The following is a 19,205-nucleotide window of genomic DNA, read 5'->3' on the forward strand; positions in this document are numbered from 1 at the left end:
AGTCAGCTTGCAGGAAACTGTGAACAGTAAAATATTCTCATTTGAAAACAGTGTCATTTAAAATCAGAACTTCTGAAAGTTGTGAATAATGACAGTGACAGAATAAAAGGACAGCTCTTATCGAAGCTATTCATACTATATGACTCCTACCAGTTGTAAGGGGGAGGAAAGCCAACATCAATTGTGTATATATCTGTCAGTCTATGGAAACTCCTACTTACTCTCACACTGAATGAGTTTCAAATCATATGCCCCATTTTCCTTCTCTTGGAAGTAATATCGTTGCCCACTAAAAATGATAAACTTTACCCCTTAATCCTTCAATTCTACTTCTACACATAATGATATGTTAAACCTGTCTTCAGAATTCAAGCAAAAAGCACAGGAATGGGGACTAACAAAAGGAACATCTAGCACTCCAGCTATGTGCAGCCTGAGCCTCCATACCAGTCACCTCTTTCTTACCACACAGGTGCCCAGCAATCTGCTCACCTGGGTCTCAAAGAGCAAACATCTTCACAGACACCACAGAGTGAATGATCAAAGGCAGTTCAAAGGCACACCAGTTTAGGGAAATCTGTTTTATACACTGGGATATCAGGGTTGGGGTTAGGAACTCAAGGTCAGACTTGAGGATGGATTGGGCTTTCTACCGCATGGACAGCACAATGACCCCAGGAGGGGCCGAGGGAGAAGGAAGATGCTTATTAAGATATGCTGGAGGTACTATTGAAATAATACTACAAGGAGAAGCCAACCATAGGGTGAACTACACTCAGGGCATCCCAGAGAAACTGCATCATCCAGAAAGGAAGGTGTGTAGAGGAAAGTATGAGGCATGTGGCTGTGTGCTGGACCATGACTGTCTCTCAGGGAAGGCCTCTGATGGGTGCCCAAGTCCTCCTGCTCCCTGTGTGAGAGTTCAGTCTGTGAGGCTCCAACACTCAATGTGCAGCCATGGAAAGTTTGCTCCAAAGCAGGACATCCAAAGAAACCTAAGGTGCCTGCTTGGTAGTGGATGAGGAGTGGAGAGAAGAAACCAGGACTTTACTTAGTCAAGATGGAAGAGTTGGAGTTTCTCACAGTTGTTTTATAGAAATGGTAGACAGGAGAAGAGGCATGGCGTGGCTACTTGATCCAGCTATTGTGAAAGCAGCTTCAAAATATCAGCTGCTGATTAGGGATGGAAGGCTCAGTCTTTCGGGAAAGCTAACAATGGACCTCTTTGGGGTTTCACAATCAAGTCTGGCTCATCAGTGAGTTTACTGAAGAGACTAGGGAGATTCAACACTCCCAGGAATCTTTGTGCTGTGGGTCACCTGGAAAGGGGGGCCTTAGGATCCCAGAAAATGGAGACAGGGTCTGTGGGAAAGGATGACCAAGATTCCTGAGAAGGGTTTGGGAGGATCCTCCACAGGACTGCAGGAACCTAACTTCCCACTTGAGCGTGCTCCACTGGTGCTCTGTGCCACAGACTCTCCATGACTCTCCATGACAGTGAGTGAGAGAAAGGCACTGCTCAGAGCAGGCTTGCCAGAGCAGAAATCCCAATGGGAGCTAAGCAGGAGAAAACCTGTCCTCAGGAACATGATGGGATGGGGGCACAGTGTATCCCCAACAGAACCCTGGGAGCGAGGGATGCAGTGATCCCACAAACTCATGTACCTTACAGAAATCCTGGCAAGACCACCTGGATTACCTTAAGGAACTACAGACTCACTTATTAATATCTCAGTGCTTTTTTTTTCTCTCCTTTTAGTAGGAACTCAAATTCTAAAAACCAATCTTTAATGAAGTGTTTTGTATATACAAAACACACCCACACCCATACCACTTGCAGCTTTCCAATAAAAGCATATATAAACAAATAGCCTGTTTGTCACATAAGAATGCATATTTCACTCTTGAAATAAAAGCTGGAAATCAATTAAGATTATGGCTAAAAAATGACCAATTAAAATGATTTCACACTGGGTGGGTTATTCTCATCACAGATGATATATTCCTTATTCTCTCCCAGCACTATGACCTCAGGAAAGACATTTCTAAATGTCTTCTTAGAAAAATGGGAATGAAGATTCTGACTTCCTGGGGAACAACCTGCTTGGACATTGAACAATACAAATGTGCTCTCTGGGAGCTGTGCACAGGGAGCAGGCCCTACATGTCTCCTTATAGCCCATAATATGTGACCCTCTAAGAGTTTTCCAGGCTAGGGTAGCAGAAGAGGCTGCTTCTGCCTTCAGGAAGCCTCTGGCCCAAACAAGTAATTACTTTTCTCCAAACAAGTAATATACAAAGACCAGATAATCAGTCCATGATGAGTCTCTGAGAAGAAAACAGTACATTGAGAGCACAAACAACATTGGGACATAAACATGGTTCTTCACAGTTGTGTGTGGCCGTGATTATCATGGGAGGACTTTCTAGAGAAGGCTGCTGAGAGATGGCTGCAATCCACTACAGGATGAGAAGCAAGACTCAGATGCAGAGCTGGGGAAGAGCAGCCAGTACCATCTGGGCACTGTACGTGGGCAGGCACGGGTCCGTGAGGGTCTGCAAGTCTGGAGTCTATAGACCAAGACTAACCATGGGTGGACAGCTGTCTGACTTCAGAGACAGCTGCTTCAGTGCCATGATGTCTTCCTCAATCCCATGTCCATGGTGTCATCCATATCATCTTTTTAATACACCCTAAAGAACAGGCAGACTTTCCTGGTCATCATGGCCCCTGCTTCTCATAGTATCTAGTCATCAGAGGCATATCATCTTCCACACAATGCAGGACACCCAGGCTATTCCCTTCTAGTAACTGGTCCTGTCAAAGAACCCTGAGCTCAAGAATCTTGACTTGCTTTTCCTCTGGGTCTCCTCTAAGTAACAACTCTTAATCAGAGCTCATATCTAACATTATATCTCAATGTTGTCAGTTCCAATGGTAGTATGTGCTCCAAGGTCAATATGTTTTGTAAAACTTCTTTAAAATGTGGGAAATCATGGAGGCAAGGAATTGTTGTTGTTGTGTTGAAGGAGGTAAATCTAAGCATGATTATGCAGACATACCACCCCATTTTCACAAAGCAAGGTCTGTTTCCACAGTAACAATCTGCCTGGAGGTGTCAGAAATGTTCGCAATTGCTCACATGGCTGCCAGCTGCTGCAAGCAGTGGGTGCTGCCCTTCCCCAAATATTGTCTGAAACTCTCAGCTTTTACCACAAAAGCTTTTTTCTTTTTTTAAACTTCTCTTATAATTCATTTTAAAAATAACTTTGGAAAACTCACACAGAAAGTTTGTAAACCAAGTATCAGAATGTGCCAGAAGACTCAAATAAACACATGTGTATGGCCATGCAACTCTTAATGGTAGATTCCATCTGAGAAACATGTGTTTCTGTCAACACCACAGAGTACAGGCAGGCACACCTCATATACAGATCAGTTAGGCGACATGGCCTTGACACATCCATGTAACTGGAAAACATGAGATGGATGAGCCTGCTGACAGAACACAGAATACTATTTTATAATAAACTTTTCATGAATAGGAATATACTCTAAATAATGATTTAAAAGTATAGTACAATAAATAGTAGCCTAGTAACATAGCGATTATTATTTTAAAGCATGAGATACTGGGTCTACTTAATGTGCTATACTTTTATGTGGCCAACAGCATATTAAGTTTATTCATACGAGCATGGTGTGAAATACATGAGTATCTCATATGACATATGCAGTGTTATCCTTAAGACGACTTTGATGTCACTAAGCAATAGGGCCTTTCAGCTTCATTAACTTTGTGGGACTACCGTGATATGCTGTCTGTTGTTAACCCAAGCATTGCTGTGCGGTGGATAGTAGAATGTATGCATATGGATGAATGTATGTATATGAGCTAATTCCTACACATATAAGCATTAAAATATGCAAATGTGTGTGCATATTCATATATGTGTATATATTTATGTATGGGTATAAAATTTAGCTACTAATATTTCAAGGAAATTTTTAAAAATGTACAATAGCACCATAATTAGAGATAAGCCCTGGAGACAACCAAGTAACTCACTAGATGTCCCACATCTTATGTGTTCTTAATGAACAAAATTACACATATTTTCACTTTGTAATTTACACCTAGAACTTTGATTATATAACTTCCTTAATGAGTAATAGTGTGTGCTTATGCGATTTATTATTTTCCTAATAACAAGTATTCATTAAAGAAAATATAGATGCTTGAAATGAGGGAGAATATTAATATCAATATCTCTGATACTCATACCCATTGGTCACTCCTGTTATCATTTGGGTATTTATCCTTCTATCTTTTGTTCTAAGATGAACAAAAAATGAAATTGTACTATGCGTATTATTCTGTATTGATGTATCACAAGCACAATGTTAATAAACTTCCATATTCTAATGATTATTAATGCACCACAATCTTTCAAAAATCTAGCATTTCTCTACAGTGGAATGCTTCTACAAAGACTCAGGGACTTTTTTTTTGCATGTTTATGTAATTATGTTCTTAAAATAGTTCACCAGATGTGGAACCAATATATCAAAAGAAATGCACATTTTAAGACATAAGGAAAAATTTGCCAAACTCCATCCACACACATGCAGCACCCCTACCCTCCATGGGCAATATACATGCATGCTCTTTCTTTTATGTACTATAATTCTACTTAAAATTGTTATATCCCTGAGATGTTAGCTTGAATTCCTTCATTATTGGTGAGAATGAGCTTAATTTTTTCATGTATTACATGAAAAATATAATACATTTTTACATTTTGACTTTGTACCTTTCATGGTGGGTTGATCTTTTTATCAAACTGAGGAAATACTCTATATGTCAAGAAAATTATTTTTTTTGACATTTGATTAACTTTCAAGTACTTTTCCCAATGGTAGCTTATTTTTAAAATTATTTATTGCATATCTTTCTTTTAGATGACTACCTATCCATGTTTCAGAGGGAGAAAGGGATCTACTGTAAAAGGAGGTAAAAGAAGGCTGAGAGTAACCACAAGATTCAGAAATTAGCATATAAGTTGTTAATGATTTCACCAGACGACATTGATAAGAGCAGTTTTCAGTCAAATGAGCTGTCTGTGGACCTCTGTTCTCCTCTGACTACTTCCTCACTGATCTCATCCACTTTGGACCTGCATGGGGTCCAGGGCAATTTGAGGTCGGAAAGCACAGAAAACATTTTCTGTTATAAATGGACAGAGAAGAATGAGATGACTATTTATGGGAAATGGTGTCAGTAGTTTTGTGATTTTGAACTCATAAGAAATAACAAGGAAGTGGGCTGAAGGAAAAGACCTGGCAGAAAAGAAAATTTGGGGGATGCAGAAGACAAAATGAACAACTGCTTAAATGAACCCCCGGGTAGCTAAGAATACTTGAGAATTGGCTAAAAAATGGAGATCCACAGCAAGTCACAGTTCACAAGAGAAGGAAGATAGCAAATCAGTCTATGTATGTTGAGGTGGTGGTAGAAGCTGTTTAAAAAGTTTCAGATTGCTTAAAACTTTCCAGTGAAGCAACCAGGCAGCAAGGTTGTCAACTGGAGTGAGGAGGGAGAAGGAGAGGCCAGAGGACTAAACCTCCCTGGAAAGCAGTTACTTTCTGGGCAGTTCCAGGAAGGGGGACGAAGCTCTGGCCCTCCACAGCAAGATGCTATCTAGGCTACTTTAATTGAATTTACTTATTTATTTCACTAATTGAGGTGTTAGGGATTGAACTCAGGGCCTTGCACATGTCTGGCAAGGCTCAACCACTGAACTACATCCCCAGCCATTTCGATACTTCTTTGAGGCTAATAGGTACATTGAAACAATCTCATTATTTTCTTTGTAAAGGTGATGTGCATTGGTAAGAAAGTTTATTTCTACAAATTGCAATTTTGCACATTCTGTAAGTTATATTGCCCCCTAATTCATTTTATAATTAGGTATCTTTAGATTTTAAATAAATCATGAACATTGCATATTTTTTAACTGGTCACTTGGAAGACCTCTGCAAACATTAAGTTATGTTTTCAATCTAGTATCATGTAAGTAGAATATAAGTATAGGGCACTACAATTGATTCAAAGTTATATTTTGTCAAGAGGAAGACTATTTCATCCATGAACACATAGGTGAAAAATGATACTCCTATAGGAGTATCATTTAACTTCTTGGAACATGAGTTTCCTTACCTATAAAAAGAAAATATCTAGCCTGGCATGGTGGCACAAAAGATGAAATCTGTTCTATCACTCAAATGGCTCAGCAGCTAAGAGAAAGGATTGAAAAATGAGACTACATGAAATTAAAATTTTCTGCACAAAAAAAGAAATGGTCTCTAAATGGAAGAGGCTGTCCACAGAACAGGAGAAAATCATTGCCAGCTATACATCTGACAAGGGTTTGATAACCAGAATATACAGGGAGCTCAAAAAACTAAACTCCCCAAAGTTCAATAACCCAATGAAGACATGGGCAAAAGAACTGAATAGAGATTTCTCAAAGGAAGAAATCCAAGTGACTAAAAAACACATGAAGAAATGCTCACCATCCCTCGCCATACAGGAGATGCAAATCAAAACCATAAGATTCTGCCTCACTCCTGTTAGAATGGCCATCATCAAGAACATAAACAAATGTTAGCTGGGATGTGGAGAAAAAGGAACCTTCATATACTGCTGGTGGGAATGTAAATTAGTACAACCACTATAGAAAACAGCATGAAGGCTCCTCAAAAACCTAAAATTAGTACTGCTATATGATCCAGCAATTTTACTCTTAGGAATATACCTGAAGGAACATAAGTCAGGTTACAATAGAGGCACCTGCACACCCATGCTTATTGCAGCACTGTTCAGAATAGCTAAACTATGGAAACAGCCAAGATGCCCCACTATTGATGAACGAATTAAGAATATGTAATATATATATATATATATATATATATATATATATATATATATATATATATACACAATGGAATTTTATTCAGCTATAAGAAGAATGAAATTTTGTCATTTGCAGGTAAATGAGTGGAACTAGAGAACATCATCTTTAAGTGAAGTTAAACAGATTCAGAAAGCCACAAGCTGCATGTTTCCTCTCATATGTGGAATGCAGTCAGACCCAATACAAATGCAGCAATATTATGCAAACCAGGTTAAATTAAAGAAAGGCCACACATGAGGGGGGGCGGTAAAAGAAGAAAGTTAAGGTGAATATGGTTGATATACGCTCTACATGAGAATGAATATAGAATTTTTAAACTGGTTGAAACAACCATAAGAAAGGGACTAAAGCAGAAAGAAGAAAAATAGAGGGGATGAACCAAATTGGCTATAACACATGTGGACATGGAAGTGCCACAAAGAAACTCCCTGTGTAACTATCTAAAACAGCAAAAATGTCATTTTGCTCTTCCTTCTTTTGCAAAATCAGAGAACAGGAGGGCGGAACAAGTCCTGTCTGAGGGGGTTGATACCAGTGTGAGGGGGAAGGAGGTGGGGAGTGGGTGTAAGAGTGAATATGGTGCAAACACATGAATGCAAATGGAAAAAAGATACCTGTTGAAACTATTCCAGGAATGGGGGAAGGAGGAGATAAAGGAGAATGGTGGAGGGGGTGAATTCAAGTATGATATATTTGATAAGTTGTAAGAACCTTTGTAAATGCCACAATGAACCTCCACCCAGCACAACAATAAAAAAAAAACACTGAATCAAAAAAAAATAAGTAAACATGCATATTTATAAAAAAAATCTGTTCTACCAAAGTTTATTGGTGTTAATAATGTGAAATTTCCAGTAATGTGTAAATGATGTTATTAGTTGTTATTAGTTATTACTAACTGTTGCTATTAATTAAGAAATAGACAACTACAGACCAGTGACACTTGCGAGAATGAAACAACTGAACTGCACCTTGTGTACTGATCAGGATTTGGAGTGGAAAAGATGAAGTAGGAGGTGCTCACTGTAGAAGGAAGAGGTGGAGTAAGGAGACAGTCAGCTCTACAGGGGTCCCAGGAAGCAGGAGGCAGGCCCAACATGGCAGCAAATCTGAAATATTAGCTCCCCTCCACCTTCAGCACCTTCCTCCAGCACATACAGCCCTTGTCACTTCCCTGGGCTCCAAACATATCAAGTTGGAGGTCCTGTCAGAAACAGACTGCCTCGCTGTAAGGGAGCTTTTAAAACTCATTACCCTACATAGTTGACAGCGCTCTCACACTTTGCATGATACTCATGAAATGAAATGTTTTCAGTATTCTGGCTAAGGCTAACTTGACACACCAATGCAAATGGTTATTCCTCAAATGGAATTCAATTTTCTTTTAAAGGTAGCAGTATATTTTCAGTCATTGAAAAGCTTCAGCATTCTCTCAAGGAGTAACACAAACTGTAGATTCTTCGATCCTGGCCTTCTGGTATGTCAGTACTATTTGCGAATTCAAATCTTACACATTTCTGAACCAGAAGGAAAAGTACACAATTGAGAGACTTAGAGCCATAATAATTCACCTTAAGTCATGGCTCATAGAACTTCATTTGAAATGAACGTCCTAAAGTGATTGCCCCATCCTGTAATTAAACACAGTACGTGATACGGATGGAACAGATTCACTAAGCTGTGAGATAGTTGTTAAAATTAGATGACTCTTGAAGTGGTAGCTTTATTTTTATACATGAGTAAATAACCTCATAATCCAAGCACCTGAATAGTAAAGAATATGCCAATCTAATATACCTATAGCACCATGACTTATTTATAATCTCATCACTCTTCTTCAATATGTCCTTTGAAAAATTTACACTTCTGGTTTTTGTTTTATATGTCTTCATGCTCCATGTGGATCCCTAAAGTCACCAACACAAGAAATATATTTAAGAACCAAACATATGACCACTGGCTTCAGATTCCAAGGATAGCTCAATGATACATCCTAAGTCTAGTCATGGTATCTGCTAAGTTGTAATCACCCAACCCCTGAAATTATGTAAGATATAAAAATCATGCATTCACAAAATGAAACATAAATACCGAATGGCATCAGGTCCAACTAATTCTAAAACATGTCAGCATTTCACTATTATAAATGACACCCTAAAATATCAAGTTAAAAACATCCACACTCTTAGGAAAAGTGGAATATTGTTATCCTCAGTCTTGGTCATTTAAAAAGCAGCAATGTTCATCTAAAGAGATTTAATATTTTACTCTCACCCCTAGTGTGACAACAAAATCCATCATCCCTTTGAGTCACTCTACTGTGTCATCAGTGCAAAATAAACAGTTTTAGTACCAAATTTATTTCAGACTAGGGACCCTTCCTTTAAGACAACATCATCAGTGTGTGTTGTGTTTAATAACCCTGTACAAACAGAGGTGCCTTTGTGTGCTTTGAAAGATTAGCCTTACCATAAACCATTAGCTGACAAAACAGTAATATCATATGTGTTTTCATTTTCATTCAAATAGCTCAGGAACCATTTATTGAGCAATCAAGTCATATTGTTTATGCAATAAATATTTGAGATCCTGGTAGGTATAAATATATTCTATAATTATTAATATTATATTTGTACACATTCATATATGCTTAAACATACATAAACATAAATGAAATTACTATGAGAAATGAATGGAAAAGGGTGGATCGCTATTTCCTTAGATGCTACTCCAATAGCAGATGCTGGTTATTGGCCAGAGAGGAGAGAAACAGCCATCTGTGATAGTAATGAAGCAACCATACAAATGTGCAAAGATACTGCACCACTGTCACTTATATTCTAGTCAAGTAATTCTTTCTGGTTATTTTAGCTTTCCAAGCACCACATGGGGTAAAAGATTGAAGCAAAAAATGTGAAGGTGCCCTTCAATTCTCAGTAATACCCACTCACAAGTCATTGCTGCCTGCCAGGGTACATGCATATAATTGATATAACTAAATGTTTCTGTTGCTTTATTTGAATCGATCACTGATGTTTCAAGTAGCACCTTGGTTTGACAAAGACAACGGACTTGGTCGCCATACAGAGACATTGATTTCACACAGAGACTGGTTTCAGTTCTAAGGCCACCAATGGTACATTGGTACTTTATCTAAAAAGACAGAAATATGCAAACTGAAGACCATATGAGGCCAGATCTTTAAAATCCATTGAAAGTAAAAATGGCAGTGCCTCCATGAACAGACCCTGCTGTGTCTGGCACACAGTGAAGATGCTGGGTAGGAGCCTGGGTAGTGAAGTTCGGCTGCCAGGTATGGACCTTCTGGCACCTGCTTTGTGACTAACAGCTCACTAGACAGCAACCCAGAGAAAAGAACCTGTGTTTCTAAATTAGCCACAACTCTAGGCTGAAAATTCAGGAAATAGAACATCAGTGAATCCACTATTCCATGTGTTTAATTTTTAACTGAGAATTTGGAAATTATATAGAGAATGCACCAAAGTAAATAGTGAAGGCATGTAAGAAATTAGGCTGGGATTAGAACTATGGGATTAGAGCTATGAAATAGCTTTTCTGTTTTCTAGGCAGCAGTTTAATGTCGTCTGCATCCTGATGTGGTCTGGCTCTTTTCATGTAACTTTTTGGAGGAAACATCAAATCTTTTACTGTGAAATGGTCCTACTGCTTTTATAGGCCACTATAGTAGAGAGGAAGTGGAAATAAACATAAGAGCAGTGAACTTCAGAAGCCTTTTCTCATTTACACACTATTTACATGTGAGGAGACAGATTAGAGGCACGCATACATTAGAAAGATAACTTCCTGCTCTGCATCTGTGCTTGGCATCTCAAAGCTTCCTCTGACTTCAGGTCTTTGATACATCGCTGCAGATTCTTCTCTCAGCCGATCCTGCCACTGTCTTCCTCTCTTGAAGAACAGTACTGGCCTCCACCCCAGGAAAAAGTCTGGGAGTCATTGCTGGCTCTGCCTCTCTCCTCACATCTCACCTACAAGTCCTGCTTGCTCTGCCTTAAAAACACATCTTGAGATCATCACTCTCCAGCACTATCATTTGACACCCCACCTTCTCCCTTCTCCTGACTGCTGTGAGCAGCCATGTGTGGTTCTGAGCACTTCCACCCTCCAGCCTTCTCCTCTACGGCCCAGAAGAACTGATCAGTGGGCTCATTTCTGTGCTAGCTCCTAGAGGTGTTTCTCAGTGGGAGGGCAGGTAGGAAGTGGGAGGGACCTGGATCTCCTGCCCCGAATCCAAGACCACTCTCCTCATCCCCTTTCAGGCTCAGCCAATAACAGCTTCCCATTTTAGCCAGCCTAGACGTCTCACCACCTGGGTTATTTCCTCTTAAACTTGCCCAGGGAACCCTGCAAACCACCTTCATTAACACTTATTGAGTTTACCTTCTTCTTAGTAGGACCACAGTTGATACACAGTCTTTTTCAATTAACCAGCTGTGCAGATCTGGGACCTTAGGCCCTGACAAGCCCCAATATCCACCCAGCCTGCTTATTTCTCCACCTCACTTCAGGAGGCCTCTTCCTCTAGACTCAGGCTTTTATTAAAGCCTGTTGCAGTCCCACTCTGTATTCCCCCTTACCCCAGTTTTTCTCAAATACCTCTCAAGATTGCTGCAACTCCAACTTTATCAGCATGATTTCTTTTCAGCTTGTGGGCTTGATCTCTTCAAGGAGAGACTGTCCACTATACCTCTCAATAACAAATCCTTCTTGGTAAACCCCCCCTAGCAGCACTTATTAACCTCCTTTGTAGTGTTGTCTCTATTTTCTTAGGCATTTGGTTGACATTTTTACCAAATGTAAGCAGATCATGAAAGCAGGGTTATCTCTGTCCACATCACCTTATATTTTTATACCAAAAGCTCTGTTTCTGACCTGGTACATGCCCAGTGAATGAATGAATGATGAACAAATCCACAAAATAGACAGGTAAGTGAGTAACAGAGAACTGATACTGAGGCAGGATGTGTACAGCAGGGACATCCCAATTCCCATTATCAGATTGGCAAGTGATGGGTAATGAAGAAAGTTATGGCATGGCACTGCAGGAAAGGCAAGAGATTACAGATAGGCCTTCTCTTGGAAGGAGGCACACAGAAAAGACCTAAAGCTGTGGGGGGAACAGAAAAACCCATTCACCAAGAAATCAGAACACACCTGAAAGACAAGCTAAAGCTAGAGGACTAGAAGCCAATGGTGTACTGCAAGGCAACCCAAATCCAGAACTACTCCTCAGAGAACTAACTCAGCCCTCCTCTCTAATGGCCAAGTGGAAGGAGACACTACTTGATCACCTCTAAGCACAAATTCAATCTACCTCTGTCTCTGTTGTTCTATCATACAGTCTGATATTCAATCTAATGTCTCCCAGGCTACAGACATGGCTCAAGTGATAGAGTACCTGTCTAGAAAGTGCAAAGCCCTGAGTTCAAACCCCAGTACCACCAAAAAATAATTATGCAATCTGAGGCAGAAAGAGAATTTAAAACATCTGTGATGAATATATGAAAGACTCCAGGATAAAAATTACAGAATATGCATGGAAGTATGGAGAATTTCAGGAACCATAAGCAAGAATAACATAGAAAGTCTGGAAATAAACATGTGAAAGCAGAGTGAAATAGCCTTAGCACTTTAGCCTAAGGAAGCATAGATATGAATCAGTGAAACTGAACATGGGGAACAGAATTAGTCACATTTGAGCCAAAGTAGAAGAAAGAGAAAAATCAGAAAGCACACCCCAGAACTGTGCTCCAATATCAGGCATCCTAAGGTGTGTTCAGAATCCTACAAGGAAAACAGAGCAAGAATAGGACAGATGAAATCATAGCAGAGACATTTTCCACAAATAATGAAATGTGTCAAATCAGAGATCCAAACAATAGCCTCAGAGAAGACCAAGCTGGAAACATAAAATATAAAAATCTTGACAAATCATTTCAAAGCTATTGAAACCCAGAAACAGAGAGAAGGCTTCCACATGATACAGGAAGGCACAAAGATACAAACTTTCACTGACTTTTCCTGAGAAACTATGCGAGGCTATAAGCAATGGAAAGACATCTTTAAAATGCAGAAAGAGAAAAACTCAAAGCAGAAACTATATGTAAGAAAATGCCTCTTAAGTTAAAGGAAAAACTAGACATCTTTCTCAGATAAATAAAAACCCATCATTATTAGAGCTATCCTATAGAAACTGCTCCTGTGTAATCAAATGAGATCTTCAGAAAACATCAAAATAAATGTAAAATATGTAAACATAAAGCACAATATTACCATTATAGACATTTTATACTTGAATTCACCCCCTCAACCATTCTCTTAACCCCCCCTATTATTCCTGGAATGGTTTCAACAGGTCTCATTTTTTTCATTCACATAGGTGTGTACACAGTATTTGCAAAATGACATGTTTGATATATTGTAAGAACCACTGTACCCCTACCCAGCACAACAGTAAAAACTTTTAAAACTTTTTATAATTTTTTATTTGTTTACTGTAGTCCTGGGAATTGAACTCATGGCCTCATGCATATTAGGCAAACACTCTACCACTGGAGTAGTGAGCCCAGGCCTTTTGTTTTTGAGGTGGGATCTCATGCTACCCTTAACCCAGGTTAACCTCAATCCTCCTGCCTCTGCCACCCACACAACTGGGGTTCTGGCCACATAGCAACACGGCCAGCTATCATATGAATTATTTTATCAAGGAAAAATAGTAGCGATGTATTGTGGATTTGTAGCATATGTAAAAGTAAGATATTTGAAAAATAGCATCACCAAAAGTGAGCAGGAGGAACTGTAAGTACACTGTAACAGATGCCTTCAATTCATGTGTACTAATATAATATTATTTGGAGGTAAACTGTGGTTAAGGGTACCCACTAAAAATCCTTAACAGATAAAAACAATAAGGCAGTATCGAAGATAAACACAAAATCATAAACTATTCAATCCAAAAGCAGGCAGATAAATGCTTTTATTTTATTTTTACTTATATCATTATTTTACAAGAGCTGGGGGTCTCACTTTGTAGTCCAGACTGAGTTTGAACTCACAATCTTCCTGCCTCAGCCTCTCAAATAGCTGGGAATATAGGCATGCAGTACCATTCTTGGCAGATAAAGATTCTTAAATGACAAAAAAACTCAAGCAGTAATCAGCTAGTACAATAGTAGACACTCATCCAACTTTATCAATAATTATGTAAAAATAAATTGTTAATCTCACTAACTTAAAGACATAGATAGTTTGTATAAAAAGTAGTGTTCAACACTATGCTGTATATAAGAAATCCAACTTAAATAGAAAGACTCAGGCTACACATTAAAAAATAGAAGACGTATTCCACTTGAATCCTAACTGAAAGACAACTAGAGTGGCTATATTTTACCAGACTTAGTACACTTCAGAAAAAGGAATTTAATCAAAAACAAAGGACAATATAGAATGAGAATGGGGTTGATTCCTGAAGAAGGAATAAAAAACTGAAAAATACATGTACTTCACAACAGCTTTCATGAAGCAGAAACTATCTACTTGTATCAAAATAAATAAACTGAATTATAATTGGCAACTTCAACATGTCTCTCTTTGCAATAAATAAGTTCACAGAAAATCAATGAGTAAAATATACTGAAAACACTATCAACCAACTTGCCCTAATTGATCATAGAACATTCCATCCTGAAAAAATAGAATACATATTCTTTTCAATTACCCCTGGAATTTCATCAAAATGGAATACATTCTGGGCCATAAAATAAACCTCAAATATTGAAACCAAGTATGCAAAGCGTGTTCTCTGACTAAGCACAACTAGAAATCAGTAGCGAAGGTTTAGGAAATCACTGTGTGATATGTAAATATTACCTAGCAGATAGATAAATGTGACATTGAAAGATCACACAGAACCCTGCTGTCAAAAATGCTATGAAACAAGGGATAAAAATGATGAAAAAAACCTGTACCAAATATAAAAAGAGAGAAGCTAAAAGTATGCAGAAATCAAAAGTGAGTCATGAAAAAGAAAATAGCACACTAACGAGGCTTTGCATGAAATTACAATCAGCAACTATCCTAGTCACATTCGGCAGACTCTCGCCTACCAATGCTACACGACGTTAGTACCACAGTAGTTGTTCTAGTCAGAGCAATGGAGGAGAAAAAAATGATAAGATGCAGCTATCAAAGGCGAATGAAGAATTATATTTTTTAGATTAAACAAAAGAAGGAAACAACTATTAAAATCAGTAGTTAAATTGGCAACTTACTTAAAATGTATAGGAGGTTAATTATATGTACATGTGTGAGTTTTATGTATGTATGTATATATATATGTACATATAATTAACAGCAAATAAAGTTTGATTAAAATTTCCTCACGCAAATAGCAAAAATGATACAGAGTAGAAAATAAACAGAATGTAAATTCACAGAAAGTATGAAATGAGAGTCTTACCAAGTCAGGGGAAATGAACTTGGTAATTAAAATATTAAAAATGTACACTGTATTATTATAGGAAGCAGTTGTTTTTCCCAAATTCATTTTCAGCTATGATGGAATTCCAATAAAACTTATAAAGGAATTTAGGGACAAACGTTTCTGAAGTGATCCAAGGAGAGAAAACTGGAAAGAACAGGCAAAGGAACATGACAGCACAATGAGCCAGGATTTGAGTGGTCAGACATCAACACAGGATGAACTGCAATTATTGTTCAAGCTTCATAAAATAAGCAATCTTTCTCCTTCAAAGCGCACCTTCAGGATTTTTTTATTCTGCAAAATTATCTGGGTTATATATCCATGGGAGGATTTATGATAGTGTAAAAGACTAAGCCATGCAGGTGACCCACAAAAATAAACCATTAAGTTGTAACACATAAGACAGAACAACACATAGCTGTCTGTGTTAGAAGAACATCCTTAAGATTACCACCTATTGTAAATCAAATATTAATTCTGTGCTGTAATAATTTTGAGACTTATTTTATAAGTGTATAAACTGTAGTACATATACACATACATACAAAGCAAAAACAACCACATCCAAACATCCAAAAATTAATAGAATTTATGAATGTTTGGTTGGCTATTTGGTCTTTTTAATTTTTTAAAAACTCTGCTCTTGTGTGGGTTCTACTTTTTCTTCAAAAGCAAAAATAACTGGGAAATAAATGAATGTTATTTGTTAAAATTCTCAAAAAATGCAAATTAACTCATGAAAGCAGCCACTTAGAAGGTGGTTTTGCCCCACTTCTGCCTGCACCTTGTGGGGTCAGCATGGGCTGGTTAAATACCATGGCTGATTCAGTTTTGACATATGTTACATGGCTATTTAAAAGTTATGTAACCTTTCCTGGACATGAAGTACCCAAACGATTTGGAAGGTGTTATTTATTTAAACAGTCATTTTAGTATCTAGTTTCCAATGTTTTTCCTGTCTAAGACACGAGGAGCTCAAATGTTCAGCCTGAAGTCACAAAGTAGCAGAGTTCGCACAGTGCAGTATAAATTCCTGGCTTCTAGTCCTTGCTCTGTGCTCACTTCTAGACTTGACAGAAAGTCAGAAGGATTTAGGTTTAGCGGTAACATGACAACTCAGAGCAACAATTCTCCAGATGCCATCCCCTCGACCTTTTCCTGCTTCAATTAACACACTTGTTATTGGTGACATAATATTGTTTTTCACAAGAAGCCATTTTAATAGCCAAAAAAGAAAAATAAAAACCCTGCATAAAAGTCAAAAAGCAGTCACAAACCACACTTTGAAAGTCCATAGAAGTGAATACATTTAACATATCATTTAGCTGTCAAATGGACAAAAGTCTGCCAAAATTATTTAAAGAATGCATTATTCCTCTTCTACTGCTATGGTTTGAATATTATTTACAAACTTTCCCCTGCCCTCCCCCCCACCAAAAAAATAAAATAAAATAAAATAAAAAACTTCTTGCAGGAGTTTAATCCTCAGCCTTATGTTAATGGTAACAGGAGAGTGGAAACTTAGTTCCACCATGGTATTTACAGATGGGGCCTTTGATGAGTGAAAAGATTAGATAAGGAGGTCCATGATTGGATAACAGTGGCTTTCTATGGAGAAGGAGAGAAACTCCTAGAGATGCACAGGTGTTCTCACTATGATGGGATGTAGCCAATGAACCTTTGCCAGAGGCTGCTCCATGCTGTGTGGATTTATAGCCTCCAAAACTGTGAACTAGGTAAACCTCTTTCTCTATAAGGTAATGTGACTCTAGCATTTTGTTACAGCAGTGAAAAGCTGAGTGACCAATCCACGAAGCATCTTTTCATTGGAAATGCCCTATCCTAGCCATGTCCTAGCTTCCTGACATTCCTAAGAGCAAAAGGGTCCTGGATTCAGATTTAACACCACACTTCCTTACTGTAGGACTCATGTCCAGTCTCCTTCTTTAGTTCCAACATTATTCCATGTCACCAGACTTGATCCTTCTCAGTTCATTCTTCAAAGGCTACTAAAGTACTTATTTGTGTTTAGGTTCAGGCCTGTTTCTGGTTAAACTGAGACTGTATAAACTTGCATAAACTGTTTATCTTTTTCATTCTTCTAAAAGACAACCATAACCATTACAATAGCCAGCAATAGTCCACAGATCACCAGATGCAAATACATTTTTGTAATATTTAAGTGAAACGAGAAGTTTATTCAGTCATCCTTTTATAGAACTGTGCTTCTCAATTTCCTTTTCTTCTCATAAACTGACACTATGTTAATAAATCTGCACTTGTTTCTACCTAGACTTCTCTGCAGCAATTGGCACTACCATGTAACCAATTATAAAACCATGACAAATGTTCGAAATACCATTCCCCAACATCCATAACAAACAGCATTAGGACATGTCTGTGAAGGAATGATTTATTCCATCACAAGTGCTGAGTGACTGAGAGACAGGAGTAAGACACAGTCCTCTCAAGGAGTTATTAATCCAATAGGATATAAAAATGAAATGGTTCTTTTGAACTCAATTTTATTTTTGTTAGGAGGATGATATAAATTATTTCTCCCTTCTCCAATGAAAGCAAAAATCATTCATCAGGAAACACTGCCAAATAACAGAATTCTTTCCAGAAGCAGAAACCTGAGGATACTTTCAAGGCTATCATTTGAAGGACAGTTGACACTTGAGCAGCATTTACACACAAAATAGTGCACTGGTCCAAGGCTACAGGGACCGTAAGTGCAGGATGTGAGAGCCAAAAGCTCCTGAGCTCTCAGCACCCTGGGTGCAATGCCTCAGGTGGAGAAAGGGGGACTGCCCAGAAACATTGGGGCAGAAGAGGCTTAAGCAAAGGCGAGTGTTGGCTGGCACTATGGGGCTGTTTAGATCCCAGGGTTCTGCTTCCCTGAGGTCACACACCTACTTGTTTTTGTTCTCTTGAAAGGCAACATGTGCAAGCAGTGGAGAGCAGAAGCTCCAAGCCTGTCTAGGTTAGCTGCCTGGTTGTTCCGCTCTTTGGCTGACCTTTGGGCAACTGACTTATATTCCTCATGTCTTAAACATAGCTGAGCCCTTATTTAACCTCAGATGGTACAGAGTTTATCATTTATATTTTTACCTAGAAAGTATGGATCAGAGAAAATTCATGAGTAAGTTTTTCAGCCACCTTAAATCATGGGCTCTAGTAAGCAGGCTGTGGCTATCTGGAACTTTGGTATTTCCCCCCCATCTTCCAAACCCTGTGTTGAGAGGAAGTGTAGTACAGTGGTTAGAGGCATAGATCTAGCACTGTCTTGACAGCCTCAAAAGCATGGGCTACCATGAACTGGACATGTGGTTTTGGCCTCTGTAACCCAGCCTCTCCTGAGAAGGGGAAAATAGCATCCCCTTTCCCATTAGAGCTGCCTAATGGAATAAGGTGTTAGCATAAGTAAGGAATTTAAGATGGGCTGCCCATATAGAAAATGCTGTGCAGATATTAGTTGCTATGTACAAACAAGTCTGGACTCTAAGAATAAAAATTAAAATAATATTTCATAGCCCCTACAACAAGCTTACAACAAGAAAACTTGGGAGGAATATCTTGAGAACTTCACTTAGACAAAAATACAATACAGCTGAAAAGAACATTCAAAGTAGTCACAGGGCGGGGTGTGGTGGCACCTGCCTGTGATATCAGCTACTCAGTAGGTGATAGCAGGAAGATC

The 19,205-nt window shown here is 38.5% G+C and overlaps 1 protein-coding gene across 5 annotated transcripts in view; it reads right to left on the reverse strand.

Annotated features, from left to right (window-relative positions):
* Adcy2 (adenylate cyclase 2) overlaps positions 1-19,205 on the reverse strand; it is a 370,478-nt gene that overhangs the window by 296,994 nt on the left and 54,279 nt on the right. The window lies entirely within an intron of this gene.

Source organism: Castor canadensis, chromosome 6 (genome assembly GCF_047511655.1).
Source record: "Castor canadensis chromosome 6, mCasCan1.hap1v2, whole genome shotgun sequence".
Classification (NCBI taxonomy): Eukaryota; Metazoa; Chordata; class Mammalia; order Rodentia; family Castoridae; genus Castor; species Castor canadensis.